Raw genomic sequence first — 10,811 nt, forward strand, 5'->3', positions numbered from 1 at the left:
TGACCCTCCTCCCCTCGTGCTCTCTCTCTCATTCTCTCTCTCTCAAATAAATAAATAAAATCTTTAAAAAAATAATAGCTGAAGATGATTAGCTAGAGGGGTCGTAACAGGAATTTTAAGCAATCATTTAAATTAATTCCTTGAGAAGTCTATGCAGAACCCTTCAAGCTGAGTCCTTTCTGGCAGAACCTCCCAGTTCCCATCAGCACTCTGAGCTTCCCACTTTTACTGCCAGGTTCGTTTTTCACTTTCTCGAGGAACAAACCACACCTCTGTTATCACAGCATCCCTGGACCTCCCCGCTGGCAGCTTGGTGCCCACCCCCATTCTGCTCCAGGATGTACTTGATGCCCGAGCCTGGAGCCAGGTACTCAGCAGCTGCCCAAACACAGCATCCACGAACACTTTGTTTGGAAAGTTTAAGTATCAAAAACTGGCCATATCCATACCAAAAGTATTCTCTGAAGGAAGTTGCCAAAGGCATTTTGGGCTGAAAGAATCCTTTTACATGGTTGAAAGATGCCTTGAAATGGATCTGCTTTGCCCTTAAGGGAATGAACCCCGTGCTGAAAATGTACTGCCCATCCTATGAGGCCTGTTAGTACAACAAAACCACCGAACTTCTCCAGGAACAAAAGAAACACAGAGAAACCCATTCTCCTACCTTCTTGAAGTCACGCACATTAATTTTGCCATTAAGTTCCTTGCTGAAGTCAAGAAATGTTTTTCTGAATGCTGGGTCCCGCTGCTGGATATGGTTTTTGAGTTTTTCAATCACTTCATCCTTGGTCATATTCTTAGCCCGGGTGCTTCTGTCCTCAGTGGGCTTGGTTCTACAATCACAATCAGGCATTTAGATCCAGCAGAGTGCTTCCTAGAGACCTCACCCAATTTGGATTCAACCCCAGACAACAAGGAGGTCCACCACCCCCTACTCCCGTACCAGGAAACAGATGCGCAGATAAATGGTGTGGCTTGAGAACTTCCTACTGGCCCGGGGCTGTGGGTTCCAGAGAGGCCCACAGCACTGCGTCAGGAGAAAGCTCTTCGTGTGGTGCTGGTATGGGCCGCAGGCCAGGGTGGGGAGCTTCAGGGCCACGGATATGGTCATCCCTGTGCTAAGGCTTCCAACTGTGCTTGCAGCTGGCTGAATAGGGCGTGTGACGGGGCAGAAACGGCGGGAAAAGTATTTGTGTGAACTGGGAAAACGAAAAGTCAGAGCCCACGACAAAGCTTTAAATGAAATAGGCTGTTTTATGGTAACTAAGCCAAAAAAGCCATCAAACATTTGTGGGAAGGAAGGGAAGTTCACAATTATTCCAAGTTGATTTATACAGTCAAGCGGATTTATAAAATCTAGACTTCATGTGATGTGCTATGTGTGTGTGTGGGGGGGTGTGATTGAGAACAATTACTTCTTCAGCTCTCCCGAAGTCTCTGGGACCCCACCAAAGCTGTGGGGAGGAGGAGAGCCTAGTGGCAGTGGTGGAGAAAGGACTTCTCTCCTGCTGTGTCTGCCTTCGCTTTGAAGAGCTCTCCAGGATTCCCACATTTTATAAAATGCCTAATTTCCATTACTTCTTCCATTGGTTTTAGGAGGCAGACACATCTCATCACAGAATATTTAACCTTTCTCTTAAAATACCATCCTTCTGCCCATTTATAAAGCAGCTCCCAGGGAAATGCCCAGATATTCAAATTTCATTAGCATAGCATTAAAATATTCCCACTGCTCTATACTTAAGAAATTTTTAAAGGGAAATGACAGAGTAAAGTCGGCTGAATAGGTCTACATTTTGCCTTTCCTTGTGGATTTATTATAAGCTATGAACCAGCAAGTTAAAATAATATCTTCTCATTAGACTAAACCTATATTTTTCAAAATGAGGATGGGCTAGAATATTCATCAGTCCGATGTTTAACAGATTTGCTAAGCATGTTTTATTGTTACAATTCAATTTGGTGATCATTTGAATAATTCTATCACTCATGTCAGAAAATGTTAACTGGTTTAATGCCTGTATTTTGCCATAAATATTAAAGGGTGGTAAGGAGTCGAAGTTTCTGGAAAAGAACTAATGTGAATGCAGGCATGGAATGGTTGGGTGGCAGACAGGTTCTCTGGGAGCCGAGGGTCCTGGGTTCTTTTTCTTTTTAAATTTTTTATTTAAATTCAATTTAGTTAACATATAGTATATTATTAGTTTCAGAGGTAGACTTTAGCGATTCATCAGTTGCATATAATACCCAGTGCTCATTCCATCAAGTGCTCTCCTTAATGCCCGTCACCCAGTTACTCCATCCCCACCCCCCACTCCTCCAGCAACCCTCAGTTTGTTTCCTAGGGTTAAGAGTCTCTCATGGTTTGCCTCTCTCTCTGTTTTCATCTTATTTTATTTTTCCTTCCCTTCCCCTCTGTTCATCTGTCTTGTTTCTGGAAGGTCCTGGGTTCTTAACCCCGCATGGCCACCAAGTCTGTGAATAACCTGAGCCCAGTCCCCAGACCTCTCAGACCTCAGTGCTTTCACTTCCAGAACTAGTAGGTCAACCCAATCATCCCAAAGATCTCTGCTTGCTCTCAACTCCCCTGACCCTCATCACTGTATTCATAGTTTGCCATTTTCCCGCATTTAAATAAGCTATTAAAACACTCACTTAGTCAACAAATACTGACTAACCACCTATCCCACAACAGGCATGTGGTTTCAGTGTGCGCTTGCATTTTGTTTTGCTTTACCTCTCTGAAACATCCAGCAGCTGTTCCTCTTTTTGAAAACGTTCACTTAACAGCTGACCCTTTGGAACAAGAACTGGAGAGATGGTGGGAGGGCCACTAATTCCCATGCATGCCAAAAGTTTCTTGTAAAGGATTTTTCCTGAAGCAATATCCTGAAACTTGCTGCAGAGTCTGAATTTTAAAAATTAGAACACACCCATTAGGTTGGCTGAAGTTAAAAGGACTGACCTTACCAAGTGCTGACAAGGATGGGAGTACCTACAGCCCTCTCCCGCTGCTGGTGAGGTGCAACCCCTCTGGAAGACACCCCGACTATACTCCTTGAATATACACTCACCCAGAGGAACCAGCCCTTCTACCCCTGGGCATCTACCCAAGACAAATAGAGACGTACGTCTACACAAAGACTTGTCCAAAATCTACAGCTTTATTTGTAAGAGCCAAACACTGGAAACAACCCAAATGTCCACCAAATGAGTAGCTCCACAAGCTATGGTAAGGAATGGAATAGTACCCAGCAATGAAAAGAAACCAGCTGTGCAAAGAGGGAACAACATGAATGAATATCAAAATCATGAGGTCTGGAGAACAGAGCCTGACAAAAAAGAGAACATCTTGCATGCTTTCGTTTATATAAAACCCTAGAAAATGCAAACTTATCTGCAGTGACAGAATGCAGATCAGTGGTTGCTGGGGCTGTGGAAGAGATGAATAGCAGGAGGGCACAAGGAAGCTTGGGGCAGGGGGATGAAAATGTTTGCTATCTTGATTGATAACTTGTGAAGGTTTCATGGATGTATACACATGATGGAGATGCTCAAACTGTATCATTTAAATAAGTATACAGTTTAGGGGCACCTGGGTGGCTCAGTTGGTTAAGCGTCCGACTCCTGATTTCGGCTCAGGTCATGATCTCAGGGTCCTGGGATTGAGCCCTGCATTGGGCTCTGCACTCAGCGGGGAGTCTGCTTGGGATTCTCTCTCTCTCTCTCTCTCCCTTTGCCCCTTCCTCCAGCTCGGGTGCACACGTGTGTGTGTGTGTGCTCTGTCTTGCTCTCTCTCAAATAAATAAATAAGATCTTTAACAAATAAATAAATATGTGCAGTTTATAGTTTGTAAACAATACTGCAATAAAGATATAACAAATGTAAAAAGAATTTTTTTAAAATGGCAAGTTCTGGGATGGAGTTGTGGAAGTACCTATACTGGAATTTTGGCATATGCAAATATTTTAGAAAAATGTAGGCAACCACTAATATGACAGGAACTACCTTTTCCCCCAACATTTTATTTGTTAGGATTCTTCTAATCATAAAAGTTGCACACACCCATTGTAGCAAACTTGGTAAAGCCTGGGGACCAAAACAAAATTCCATACGTTTATGAGAATACACAAAGCAACAGAGCACAAGTGGCTATGGGTACAGGCCCTGGAATCGGCCTCCCTGGGTTGGAATATCAGCTCCAGACGTCACAGCCCCTCAATGAGCGAAGGCAGCGTTCACAAGGTGTGGTCTGTGGCCCCTTCCAGAACACCAGGGAGGCCCGAAGCATTTTCATATAGATACTAGGAAGTCATTTGCCTTTTCCACCCTGCACCTCTCACACACAGTGGGTTTTTCAGAGGCCACCTGACGTGTGACCACTGACGGAACGTGTGCTCGGGAAGGCTGTGTTCTCTAACATTTTCTAAGGCTGTGGAAATGTTTCGAGTATAAATGAGGAGCTGGAGTGAGTTTTCAGAGATTTGCTTAGTTCCTTTACGGACCTTCACTAGCTTGTTACCAGCTACCTTTGGTTACACCTGCTATAATTTCTGTAACCTCCTTATCCAATAAGTCATTATTTTGAAACTGCAATGTTTTCCCTAAGCCTACAGGGAAACCCAACAAGGAAATACACATTCATTTTCTGCAATAACCTTTTTCAAATGTGCAGTTTTAATTTTTAATCCAGTCATACTGATAGATACACTCCATATAACGAAAACTTTTTGAGGTCCCCAATAATTTTTAAGCCCATTCAAGGATTGAGAACCGCCAACCTGGGGCACCTCACTCTTTCTCTGCTTTAGTTTCCTTGTCTATAAAATGCACCCAGTGAGGGGCACTTCAGGAAGTTCTGGCCATTGATCTAACTGCTTCAGGAAGTCCTTATGCTGCCAGGTACCAAGCACCGTGCTGAGTATTACAGCTACCACTGTGAACAGGCTAAACAACCCCCACCCCAAGGAGCCAAGCGGCCGGGAAAGTGCGCATTTGGAACCGAGCGAATAAGCCGTCTACAAGTCCAGAGATGAGAGAGAGGGCTTGGGGTCAGGAAATGGAAAGCGGTTCAGTCTGTGCTGAGAGAACAGCAGCAGCTGAGGCAATGTTTCTTGAGCTCAGCGCCGGGTGGAGGGCTCTACGTCCAGGATCTCCTTTGACCCTTACCGCACTCTCTTAAGTAACGTTTGCGTGAGGAAATTGAGGCTCCGAGTGGGTAAGTAACTTGCCCAAGTCCACAGCCAGTTCAGGGATGAGCTGGGATTTGTACACCCAGGCAGTCTGGCTGCAAAGCCAGAGCTCTGGAGGGTGTGAGGGTCATGTGGGGCCTGGGAAGCCACTCTTGAAAGCATCTGGATGCTTTCCTAGCAGCAGTAGGACACCAGGGTGTTTTAAGCAGGGTTTTAACATGATCAGATCTGTAGTTGAGACAGATAAGCCTGGCTGCATCATGGAAAATGGATTAGAGAGGCTTCCATCTCAAATACCCAATTACCTGCATGACCAATCCACTAGATTTCATTCATTCATTCATTCACTCCCTCACTCATTCATTCATTCCCTCACTAAACACTGAAGAAGCCCTGAGCACGCACCGGGCACTGTTCTAGCCCAGGTACTGGAGTTTCAGGAGTGGATCCATTCCTCAACACTGCGTTTTCCACACTCCCTGCACGCTCACTGGCACCTGCTGGGTTCACCTTGACCCTCCCGCCCTGTGGGGGCTGCTCTAGCCCGCCCCTCTCCTGAGGCCTTGCTTGCTAAGGCAACAGCCACGATTAGTGTGAGTGCTCATCCCCCTTGCTTCCTGTGTGCTGCCTGACCCGCTGACTTCTCCTACTCCCAGAGCTCCCACACCGCAGGTTCTGGGCCATCACCCTGACCTTCTCCGCCCCTCCGGCCAGGTCACTGATGAGCTGGTGGTGTTCTGCCAGGTCCTACCCCCGCCCTCTCACCTCAGATGGTCTACTATCTGCTCCCAGATAGACGCTTGCTGAATGAAGGCTCAGGCTGTCAACGTAAAGAGAATCGCGTCTGTGCCCACGTCCTCTGGGAGTCTCCTGCTGGAGTTGTCACTCGACTTGCTTACTCCTCTGTGCTCCCTCCCATCCAAGTACTAACCAGGCCAGACCCTGCTCAGCTTCCGAGATCAGACGAGATCGGGCACGTTCAGGGTGGTATGGTCGTAGGCTCCTCTGTGCTTCCTAACTGGCCAATGACACAGCCTCTGGCTGCCCTCTCTCCCATCCACCTCCATGTCCAGGGTCCCTGAGTCCTGTCCCTCCCCCCTGCTGTGCCACTGCCACCGCTGTGCTGCCCACCTGTCCCCCTCCCCTTCCGTCACAGTGCTTTCTCCACACTGGGGCCAGAGCAACCCTTAGAGAGCACAGATGTGACATTGCCCCCTGCCCCATCCAAAGCCATGTCACAGGCTCCTCACTCCCTGGGCTGTGCTTCTCCACTTTGGCTGCACATCAGAGCCGGTGGGGACAGTGCCTGGCCCGGCCTGTGGACAGGGCATGGGCGTTGGGATTTTCAAAGCTCTCCAGATGATTCTCAGATGCTGCTGGGAACCAGTGCCCTGACGAATGGCCCCAGTTCCCATTCTAGCCTGACCCCGCCCATCCCTCGGCATCATCCCCCTGCTGTTCCTCCCTACATAACTGCCTGCCCCAATGGTCCTACAGGGCTTGCCCGTCCCCAGATGTGCCCCTACTCTCTGGGCTTTGCCTCATATCCTACATCCTGAAATGCCCTTCCCTTTCCCCTTCGGACTCAAGCATCACATCGGAGAAGCTTCCCACATTCCGTCCTGCCCAGCTGTAAGTGAGCGCTCCTCCGAGTTCGTCCAGAGCTGCGCTCACAGGCCATGCTGGGTTTGTCTGCATCTCTTTCCCCCACACTAGAGCACCCTGGAAATAAAGGGATTTCCGTTAACCGGTTATGTAGGAGAGCAGGTATGCAGTAGGCACTCCCTAATACCACCCACAGAGTGAAAGACTAAGTGAAGGAGTAAATGAACTGTCCCCATGGGTACCCTCCTCCTGACTGCACATAGCAGAGGCCAAGGCAGCCGAAGCCCCTGCATACTCACTTCTTGCCCTGCAGAGGCCCCCTGAGCTCCCTCTAGAACCCTCTCTCTTGACTTGCTGCCACCTGTCTCTCCCCCTTTCCGTGTTTCCCACACTCCAGCAAGCTGGCCTTTCTGCAAACGTTCGGTAAATGGATGAATGCAAACACCAAGCTCTGTGCGCCTCTCTGCTCAGGAAAGCCTTGGCCTCACCCTCCTCCTGTAAACCCTTCTTCTCCTGCAAAAACCAACCACAAGAAAAATGGGTAACGAAACATGAACATTCACAGAAAGGAGACTCGAGTGGCCAACAAATACTGGTAGATCAACTGTGTCACCCGAAATCAATGTAATGTCATCAAAAGCAACAAATATAAGATTTTTAACATTCCAGGCAGAAGGACTGAGAGAGAATTAGAGTAACTTTCTTCCCTGCGATTCAATGGATTTCCATCTAATCTCCCAGATGGCTGTCCACAGTGGGAAGCATGGACCAAATAGTCTGTAAGGTTGAGTTCTGGACGACAAGCTGGAGCGCACAGCAGGACGTTCGGGTGCTGGCAGGGGAAGCAGGATTCAAGCTGTAGGTTCTCAAGGTCACTGTGGACAGGGAAGCAAGTGAGCTCTGTGCCCCAAGGGCAGCCGTGAGCGGGGTGAACAAGACACACGGCAGGAGACTCACAAGGGCCTTCAAGGCACTGTGCTCTTCTTTTAAGATTCCTGTCCCCTTCCAGCTTCGCTCAGCCCCCAAGAGGCAAGTTTTAAACTAAAGTAAAACACAACTATAATTCCAGCCTTTCTCCACAGGATGGCTGATGGCAGCCAGGCACCCCGGGAGGTAAACTGGTATCGGGATTAAGAGCAGAAGAGTCACAGAGACCTGGGAGGTAGATTCAATCCATGGCCTCCTAGCTATGTGCCTGTGGATAGGTACTTAACTTCTTCAGACCTCGGTGTCCTTATCCATGGAAAGGAGTGCTGTTGTGAGAACTAAATCACAGAGCACGTGCCAAACTCTCGACCCATGTCCTATGTTAGTAAGGACCCAATAAATAGCAATTATCAATATTCCCTATCAATATTGCAAACACACATAGAAGTTGTTTTAGGATTATAAACAGACTTGACAAAAAACATGACCCGAATTAATTTCGTTACCAAAACACTTACTTCAGTAAATGTTCGATCGTTAAAAATGGGCAGAATATGCGCATGATTTTCTTGAAATTATTTCGACCAATGAGCCCCGTGTCTCCGAGGTCATATGACTGTAGCATTTTGTAGAAGGCTTGGAGATTCCTAGTAATCGAGTCCTGAACAATTTCTTCCACCTAACACAAAAAAACAAACATATTTACCAAGCGGTACCTTTTTTTTTTTTTTAAAAGATTTTATTTATTTATTTGACAGAAAGACACAGCGAGAGATGGAACACAAGCAGGGGGAGTGGGAGAGGGAGAAGCAGGCTTCCCGCTGAGCAGGGAGCCCGATGCGGGGCTCGATCCCAGGACCCTGGGATCATGACCTGAGCCGAAGGCAGACGCTTAACTAACTGAGCCACCCAGGCACCCCTAAGTGGTACCTTTGTAACCTGGGTGCTAGCATGCTGGGACCGCACAGGAAAGTTACTTGCTGAATCCCAAGCCAGGAGGAGAGGTACCATGGTGTCTGTACAGGAGAAGAGTTTTCGTATCTAATTGGGAAAGAGAAAGTCTGTAGGTACGAATCACTCCTCGAGGCAGTAGGAGATTTGGAGGCAGACAGACACGGACTTTCAGCTTTGCCCCTGATTAGCCAATTAACTCTGAGAGCGTGAGCAATTGAGTTTGCTCCCTAATCCCCATCTGGAAATGGGGATCATAATATTTAACTAGCACTTATTTAAAAAAAAAAAGTACAATAAACATGAAAAAAAATCTATCACCTGGCTTAAAGAAATGCAAAATAAAAGAATAATGAGGCGGCGTTTTTTGCCTTTCAGAATGGTAAAAATTTAAAATGGAAGTCAATTGCCAGTGTCGACAAGGGGTAACGTTAGACAATTTGATAATCTACACACTCTGGGGCAATATTGACCGCCTCTGGGGGGTTGGCAAGGGAACAGAGCTGGAAGAAAAACTTACTTTTCACACGTTCCCTTTTGCATCTTTTGCATTTTGTATTTTACACATATATTCCTCTTTTAAAATAATTAAAATAATTTCAAGAATAAAATGTATATTCTTTCACCTAATCATTTCATTTTTAGAAATTTGTACGAAAGGAATCATCACAGAATGGTGCAAAAAAGCAGGCGCTACAATATCCATTGTAGCAAAATTTATAAAAGGGAAAAAAAAAGAACATGTAGATTAAACAGAGAATAGTTACTCTGTATCTTTTAAAATCATACAGCAGAATTTTTACTGACAGTGTTAAGGACATGCTAGTAAGGGACAGCACCAACTGAAAAGTCATTAATTACAGGATCTCGTTTTAAAATAAAATAGATATCATACATGAAAGTATGTATCCAATCTTCAAATTGCATACATTAAATATGTACTGCTTTCGTGTATCAATTATACTGCAATAAAGCTGAAAACAAGGTGCGTGCAGGTACACAGGCTCAGAAGAATGGACCACAAAGTCTAACAGTGGGTAACAATCCCTCCGTGTTAGAACTAGTGGTGATTTTCATTTTCTTCTATTTGCATAACCATGTTTTCTAATTTTTCTCCTCCATTCCTGTATGTTCATTCACTCACTCACTGCACCGTTTTGTGAGTGAGCTGAGCAGTGCACTAGCCCCCGTGGGTACAACGGGCAGTGAAAACGGAACGGCCTGTCTTCGTGGAGGCATGACCACATAATGACCAAGTTGTGACACTGACTGGCAGGTGTGTGAGGCTGGGGGCCGCCAGACAGGCTTCAGCAGAGGCGTCACAGAGGGTCCCTGGGAAGAGACCAGGTGCACCGAGACCTGCCGAGGAGCGTGAAGGGAATCCTGGCAGGAGCCACAGTGTGCCCAGGCTGCAGGAGGGACCTGGGGGCACCTGAGGACCCGAGCCAGTGTGGCCCACGAGGATTCCGGGAGCCGGTCAGCAGGGCTGGACTACATGGGCACCTTGCCAGCCAGGTTAGGAAGTCCTGCTTTCTCCTAGAGCCCCGACAGCCACCCAAGGCTTTTAAGCCTGGTGTCCTACAGGATGTGGTTTATATTGAGCAAAGATCGAGCCACTTGTCACGTGGAGAGCAGATTGTTTACGTGTCCATATTTTGTTTTTAGGGAAAAAGCTGTGTGCAGAGTTGCTGTGACAGCCAGAGACCACAATTCTCAGGAGCTAATATAACAAAGTTCAGGAAAAGGTACAATTATTCTTTTCTGTGCGTGAGGGCCCTGGGACTTACTTTTTTTTTTTAGACATTATTTTTTAAATTTTTTTAAATTTTATTTTATTATGTTATGTTACTCACCATACATTACATCATTAGTTTTTGATGTAGCGTTCCATAATTCATTGTTTGCATATAACACCCAGTGCTCCATTCAATACCTGCCCTCCTTAATACCCATCACCATCCTCCCACCCCCCTCCCCTCTAGAACCCTCAGTTTATTTCTCAGAGTCCATAGTCTCTCATGGCTCGTCTCCCCCTCTGATTTCCCCCCCTTCATTTTTCCCTTCCTACTATCTTCTTCTTTTTTTAAACATATCATGTATTATTTGTTTCAGAGGTACAGGTCTGTCTTACATCA

At 46.4% G+C, this 10,811-nt stretch overlaps 1 long non-coding RNA gene across 1 annotated transcript in view; it reads right to left on the reverse strand.

The window, feature by feature from the left end:
• Positions 1-2,699: 2,699 nt before the first annotated feature.
• LOC145721927 (uncharacterized) overlaps positions 2,700-10,811 on the reverse strand; it is a 17,702-nt gene continuing 9,590 nt past the window's right edge. The window contains exons 4-5 of the long non-coding RNA XR_014145951.1: positions 8,244-8,404; positions 2,700-2,908 (exon numbers count right to left, since the gene is read on the reverse strand). This is a non-coding gene — a long non-coding RNA (uncharacterized LOC145721927). The remainder of the gene's footprint in view (positions 2,909-8,243; positions 8,405-10,811) is intronic.

Source organism: Leptonychotes weddellii, chromosome 5 (genome assembly GCF_054177405.1).
Source record: "Leptonychotes weddellii isolate Sample4059 chromosome 5, ASM5417740v2, whole genome shotgun sequence".
NCBI classification, from domain to species: domain Eukaryota; kingdom Metazoa; phylum Chordata; class Mammalia; order Carnivora; family Phocidae; genus Leptonychotes; species Leptonychotes weddellii.